The following is a 7,788-nucleotide window of genomic DNA, read 5'->3' as shown; positions in this document are numbered from 1 at the left end:
AGGACACGGAACTGGTGTAAGTCAAAGAGCAAAGGTGCGGGGGACACGGGGAGGTGAGGTTGGGTGAGCACACAGGAGGTGCCTGAAGGAGGCCAGCTGCTTCACTAATGCGCCTTCCAGTACCTTCCCAACTCGGTGGGCCAGGTCCATTCTTGGTCCTGCGTGGTCTTCCAATGGCAGTGGCTGCGAAGGAACAGGCATGTGAGAGGCACCAGCTATCTCTCTCTCCTGAGCCGAGATAGTAATCATGAAAGTTCCTGTTTTATTAACAAATATTGAAATGAATGGAGAACACTCAACGATTTGGGAGCGGCCAGGGCGTGGTAGTGAAGTGTTGCATGGGCGTTTCCTCTGCTTCCTGCAAAGGACTAAGGTCCTCGGCAGCCTCTGTCTATGTTTTGGGAGATTTTTCGCAATCACCAAGGAAATATAGTTCAGTACTCCTGTTTACTTAATGGCCGGCTACACTTGAAATATCATGCTCTCCCTGTGTGGTCTTGTCATAATTATCTTCAAATGGTGCTAATTAGCAGACCCAGCACATGGGCAGCCTTCCTTCCCCAGACTTGGCACCCTCCCTCGCTGCACTTAGCACCCCTCGTGGGAAGGCATCCTGGAGATCCCTTATCTGCACTCTCCCCATCTACCCCTTCCCACTCGTGGAAGCTGCCTCACCAGAGAAACTGCTATCTGATAAAGAATATCAACAAGTCCTAGCAGATGGCTGCTTATCTCAAGACACATATATTCACCAAAATCCTAGCAGAAGAAAAAGCTGTGTTTGGATGGTCCCTTAGAGCTAATTATAATATGTTCAAACTGTGTAAGGCAATTTGGAGATGAAGACAGAATACAGAGAAAGAAAAAGGGAGAATACCCAAAAGAGTTTTTGGAAAAGAGGAAAAATTTGTTCTTTATATATATAGATTTTTGAAACAGGGTTGGGGGGGGGTGGTCTCACTATGTTGCCAGGCTGATCTCGAACTCCTGAACTGAAGGGATCCTTCCAACTCAGCCTCTCCAGTAGCTACAACTACAGTTACCAAGCTGAGCAAGAAGAAGAATTTGAGCTAGGCTTTAGGACGTCAAACTGAGATTCTGATTCTTTTGAGAAAATGGATAGAAATTTGTGGTCAGAGATGACACCAGGAATAACTGGTTTCTACTCTGAGCTGTGCCTGGGGCAGCCTGACGACACTTTGTTGCTCACATTAATTTACCTCTTCCTGCCTTTTTTTCCCTTTCTGTAAAATGGAATTAACGTGCTTGCTGCCAATACCTCCAAATGATTTTTAAGGCAAGAAGAGAGAATGTTACTGACAGGCCTATGGTTCTCTGGGTGAGAAGGTTCCTGTGAATGAATGCACACATGGGGCCTTTTATTAATGAAGCTCAGGATGTCTGGTTTTTTCTTGGCGGAGTAAACATCCACCCAGCAGTATTCACTCAGTTTGCATTGTTCTGTCGCATTGTTTGTAAATCTTTTGAGCGATTTACACAGCATTTATTCTCTATTGTTCAAAATACTCTTTAAAAAGCTGACTATAGGACTCCAGTCCCCACTGGTTTGTTCTTTTCCACTTGGCAAATGTTGATTGATTTTATTTTTCCTTTGGCCTGTACTTCTTAGTGGCTTGAAATGAATATGGCTTTTTTTTTTTTTTTCTTGTTTACCCCTTTACCCACATTGTCAATAATAGAGTCGCCCTGGGAAGCAGAGTTTGCAAAGGGAGGGGGGTTTGGTATAAATTGGAAGATTATATTGTTTCAGCTGTATTTTCTCAAATGCTGGAACTGCTTCTCAGGGGTTAGTCTTCTTTACTCATGAAAACTCACACATTCTCATAGGTGGTACCGTTAAACATGTTAAATCTGTAAACAAATTAATAAAAAATATGTTAAACCAATGTAACGAAAGAAGCAGGAAGTATATACCCATGGAGGTCTGAGCAATTGGCTGTCATTGTTTGGTTTGATTATAGGTGTGTGAGTCACATGTATGGTGTGGCATAGGAGAGATGAATAGAAATGGTAAAAAATATGAATTCAACCTAGTGCTTTTCAATTCTCCTTGCACATGAGAATCACCTGGAGAATTTAAAAAAATATATCGATGCTGGCTGGGCATGGTGGCTCACGCCTGTAATCCCAGCACTTTGGGAGGCTGAGGCAGGCGGATCACTTGAGGTCAGGAGTTCGAGACAAGGCTGGCCAACATGGTGAAACCCCGTCTCTACTAAAAATACAAAAATTAGCCAGGTGTGGTGGCACATGCCTGTAATCCCAGCTACTTGGGAGGCTGAGGCAGGAGAATTGCTTGAACCTGGGAGGCGGAGGTTGCAGTGAGCCGAGATTGCACCGAGAGTTTTTGGGAGGCTGAGGCAGGCAGATCACCTGAGGTCAGGAGTTCAAGAGTAGCCCAGCCAACGTGGTAAAACCCCATCTCTACTAAAAAATACAAAAATTAGCTAGGTAAGGTGGAGGGTGCCTGAGCTACTCAGGAGGATGAGGCAGGAGATTCGCTTGAACCTGGGAGACAGAGGTTGCGGTGAGCCAAGATCGTGCCACCGCACTCCAGCCTGGGCAACAAGAGCGAGACTGTGTTAAAAAAACAAACTGATGCCTGGGTCTCTCCCCAGAAATCAGAACATCTGCAGCTGTGGGTTTGTCTTGGACATTTGTAGTCTCCTTAGCTGCATAGCCAGAGTTGGGAACTACTGATAACCCACAGAAAAACACTTCTGGAAGTATCTCCAGGGAAGGAGTCCTAGCCTAGGATCAGACACCTTTCTGGGCCCAATATACGCCACTGTTTTTTTTTGAGACAGAGTCTCACTCTGTCACCCAGGCTGGAGTGCTATGGCGTGATCTCAGCTCACTGCAACCTCTGCCTCTTGGGTTCAAGTGATTCTCCTGCTTCAGCCACCTAAGCCTCCCGGGGCCACAGGTGCACGCCACCACGCCTGGCTAAACTCTCAATGGGCCTCCTCTTCTGGCCTGGTCCCATGCTATCTGACCCTTCTTGACATTCAAAAAAAGTGTTTTTTTTTAGTTGAACTCCAGGAACGTGTAGGATACTAAGAAAATGTTGAATGAAGGGGCATTAAATAGAAGTATGAATTGCCTGTATTGAAATTGCAGTGGTCTTTTTCTTCCTAAAGGTGCTGACTCAGCTGTGGAAAAATTGTTTCTTGAATGTGGGTGACACATCTGTTTCATATCTTCAAGGCAATGCCTTGAGCCAGCTCCTCCCCCGTGTGATTCAAAGGATGCCAAGTGTCCCACATGTGGCCTGCTTCCTTCTCTTAACATGGCCTAAAAGTCCCTTATTGAACTCCCGTTAGCTTTGTTTGTTATTTATTTATTTTTGAGATGGAGTCTTGCTCTGTCACCCAGGCTGGAGTGCGGTGGCACGATCTTGGCTCACCGCAACCTCCATCTCCCAGGTTCAAGTGAATCTCCTGCCTCATCCTCCTGAGTAGCTCAGGCACCCTCCACCATACCTAGCTAATTTTTGTATTTTTAGTAGAGATGGGGTTTTACCATGTTGGCCGGGCTACTCTTGAACTCCCGACCTCAGGTGATCTGCCTGCCTCGGCCTCCCAAGAACTCTCGGTAGTTTTGAAAGTAAAAGCCAACCCCCTTTGGTTGGCCCTCGAGGCCCCACACACCTTGGCGTTCCTGTCACCTCTTCCACCTCATCTCCTGATTCTGCCCTTTGCTGGTGCCAATTCGGCTGCACTCGTGTCCTCTTTGTGACTGGAGCTGTGCCTGGGACAGTCCAGTCTTTGCACCTGATGCTGTTCCGAGCTGTTTATGCCCAGAATGCTCTTCCAACAGCTAGCTACTTGTCTCCGCAGAGTCTTCAGGTAGCTCTGCGATGTCATCTTCTCAGTCACCCTGTGTGATCACCTGGCTTGTAAGTCCAGTCTTGCCCTCATACTCCCCATTTCTGCTCCCTACTTCATCACCGCCTTAGCACTGTCACCATTTCTTTCTATATGTTTTATTTATTGGGTGGCTCTGCTGCTACAGTAAGTACTATAAATGAGGTGGCTTAAAATTAGACATTTATTTCCCACAGTTCTGGAGGGTGGAAATCTGAGATCGGGGTGCCAACATGTTCTGGTTCTGGTGAGGGCCTCTTCCAACAGCAGATGGCCGCCTCCTTTTTTTTCTTTCTTTTTTTTTGGAGACAGAGTCTCGCTCTGTCACCCAGGCTGGAGTGCAGTGGTGCCATTTCTGACCACTGCAACCTCCGCCTTCCGGGTTCAATTGATTCTCCTGTCTCAGCCTCTTGAGTACCTGGGACTATACAGGTGTGCACTACCATGCCTGGCTAATTTTGATATTTTTAGTAAAGACAGAGTTTTACCATGTTGACCAGGCTGGTCTTGAACTCCTGACCTCAAGTGACCCACCCACCTCGACCCCCCAAAGAGCTGGGATATTGTGAGTCACCATACCTGGCCAGACGGTCACTTTCTCACTGTGTCCTCAGGCAGCGGAAAGAGATCAAAGAGCTCTTTTGTTTCTTTTATAAGAGCACTAATCCCATCACAAGGTCCCAACCTCACCACCTCATCACCTTCCAAATGCCCCACTTCCTATTGCCATCAGATTGGGGGTTTGGATTTTAGCATATAGAGTTTGGGAGACACAAATCTTCTACTCCATAATATAGTTGGTCCCCTCTCTTGTTCCACTAGAATATAAGCTTCACGAGGTCAGGGATTTCTATTTTGTTTATGTAGAACAGTGCCTGGCACACCGTAGGTGCTCAGGAGATAATTACTGGATGACAAAAATGAACTGGTCTCCTCTTTAACCCCTGCAATCCTGTCCGAGTCACTGGGTTTGCCTTGCTGCACTGGGAGCGAGTCCTGGCTTGGTGCCCTTGTCTCCCAGGGGTGGAGCTCTCATCTCTGGGAGGACTTGGGGCTCTCCTGGCCTGCTGCTTTTCCTCCTTACCTGTCCTGGGAGGTAAGACAGAGCTCTGCCAGCTGCCTGGGACGGCTGCCCGGCACGTCCTTGTTCCTGCTCAGTCAGCCAGTTGGGGCCTTGGTTTGGACCCTTCACTCACATTCTTCTGTGAACCGACCTCCTGGCTGAGACCCCACTTAGGTTCACCTTCTCACTTTCCCCTTCAAGAACCACTCCCTGGCCCCCAGCTGGTCTTCTGGAATTTCGATGCATTGGTCAAGTCCAGTCTTGTTTGAACATCCCTTTGAATGATTCTTAATTGTATTTCGGGCTGGCTCTGCGCAGCAGACCATAGAAACGCCGAATGTTCCTGGGGTTGCACTGGAGTATGAGAAGGTGGGGAAAATGCCTCAGGACGATTAGACTGGGGAGACTCGGAGATGACTGATGAAACCTACAGCAAGAGCTTACCACGCTCCTGATCGGGGAGGGGACGGCGGTGCTCAGGGGTGGCGGAGGCACAGGGGAGCTGCTGAGGGTCCCATGCTCCTCAGTTCTCTGGCTTCTCAGGCGCTTTTATCTTGTCATATAGAAGCCTCTGGAATCATAGGGACTGTGGAAACTGGAAGCTGTTCTTGGACTATTTCGCAACACTTTTCTCCAGGAAAAAGAAAAAAAGAGGCTTCATTCTCTTCATCCCCAGTGTTACATAATCGAACATTTCCCGTGCTGGCTGAAGTGAATGTCCTCTCTTTGCCTGAATAAATAATGCACAGACTCTTTGGGACAGGCCGCTTCCTCCAGGCTGCTGCTTCCGAGGGATCCGACCGCTTTGTGGGTTTAGTGGTGGCACTCAGCTGGACGCGGAGCCGGGGCTTCCTTCTTGGAGGGAGCTTTCTGCCAAAATGTCTTTTAAACGTCTCAACAAGCAGCAAACAAGGCCACACCTGCGACCGTTGCAGCGATTCCGGAAGACCTGCTCACCACGAGGTGCTGGAGTCGTCTGCAGCTGGAAATCCATGGTGGCTGCAGTTTAAATAAATTTCCTAAGTGCAGAATCACCACACAAGGCGTGGAGAAACTGAAAACTGTAACATCTGGAATTGCAGACACTCACAGGCATATCAGCTGTCTGCATTCTCTAAGGAAAACTGTTTATTGGATGCTTTCGTACTCAACCCTTTATTTCCCAGCATAGGTTTTTGATTTTCACAGGGAGTGTTTATTTTCCCGTGCCCAAGTCACTCTCTTCATAGCCCGTTGTTTAATTTGTGTGCACCTTTGTCTTCGCTCTATATCCTTTTCTTTCCTGTATGAGAAAAGTAAATGGCACCGCTGAATTGCGTGGTAGGGGCTGACGGTGTTCCAAGTGCTCAGGTTGGCTTTCACATCCTTCCTTTCCTCCTGTAGGGAAGTTTGCTTGGTGTAAAGGGAAGGACAGAATTGGATCCCCCTGGAGGGAGTTTCACGTGTTTCTTATTCTGAGCTGCCCACAGCTGGTTCCCAGCACAACTTGTTAATTGCTGAGTAGACCTAAAGTTTTGAAAATCAAGATCTCTTTGGAGTTTCACAAGTAAAATTTCAAAAATGAGAAATGACTATCCCAATGTATTTTAGAAGAAAGATGCAACTTGTAAAATCCCATTAATTTGGGAAAAAGGGGGCTAACTGGAAACACAAAAGTAATAGGCAATATTTACAAATTGTGAAAAATACCAGAATAGTATACACGGAAGACTCTTAGACATTCCATTAGCAGCGGTAAACCCATTCCTTTGGTTCTGAATCTTGTTACGCCTCCTTAAGAATTTAATGAAGTTTCTAGACCTTTCCTTCAGAAAAATGCACATGTGTTTATGTGCCTAAATGTTTGGATATGATTTCAGGGGGATTCCAAATCCTCTGGGACCCCCCCCCCCGACCCCCCATGTGGATGTTTGTGATGCAGTGGGGTAAGAAAACCAGGAAAGGCTAGAAAATTTTATGAAAGAGAAATACAAACATACAGTACCCAGTCAAAATTTACTTGTGAGGAAAATTACATTAAACACATTTATTTTCCAAATGATGACACAAAATTAGACTCATATTACCATCCAGTTTAAGCATGTTTTATGCTTATGGTGACCTAGCCATCCAAATGCCTGCCTCTGTTTGCTCATATCGTCTTATCTTACTTTATGCCAATATTGTGCAGATTAAATAGGTCGTGTCTCCGAAGTCATTATCTAGTTTTGTTCTTTGTTTTCTATGTTTTATTTTTTACTTCTTGCTCCTATTTTGAAGACTTTGAAGGTATTGGGCCTTGGGGACATGTTTCCAGTATAGATTCTGGTATTGTAGAGGATGTTTTACAAGCCCAGGCAGGTGTACTTGGGGACTGAGGCTGCTCAGTAACCCCGTAAATGCTGAGTCTGCTATTTCTGTTGCTTGAAGAACAAGGTGAATGTAGGTCTCCTTGGATACTGGGGATGATAGAAGGGTGTGGATTGGAGAGAAACAGGACTTCCTGCCCCTTCAATTTAAATGGAGATTCATTCGATTGAAAAAAAAAATGTATATTCACCAGGCCCTGTGTGAATTACCACCATGGATGTAGATGGAGTAAGCCATGTTCCCAGGTAGCCTGCAATCAAGTGCAATCCATTGGTGGTAGGAGGCATGGGAGATACAGAAGTAACTCAGGACTAGATTGAATTGGCCACTTAATTAAGAGTGTTATCAAGTGTTCTGTAAATGTGTAGATTCTGATTAGTTATCAGTTTGTTATACTTTTTTTCCCCCCTTTTTTTTTTTTTGAGATAGAGTCTCGCTCTGTCACCCAGGCTGAAGTGCATAGGCGTGATCTCAGCTCACTGCAACCTT

The sequence above is a fragment of the Sapajus apella genome, unplaced genomic scaffold (assembly GCF_009761245.1).
Source record: "Sapajus apella isolate SASKATOON/1434 unplaced genomic scaffold, GSC_monkey_1.0 scaffold105, whole genome shotgun sequence".
In the NCBI taxonomy this organism is placed as follows: domain Eukaryota; kingdom Metazoa; phylum Chordata; class Mammalia; order Primates; family Cebidae; genus Sapajus; species Sapajus apella.
This window is presented reverse-complemented; position numbering follows the sequence as displayed.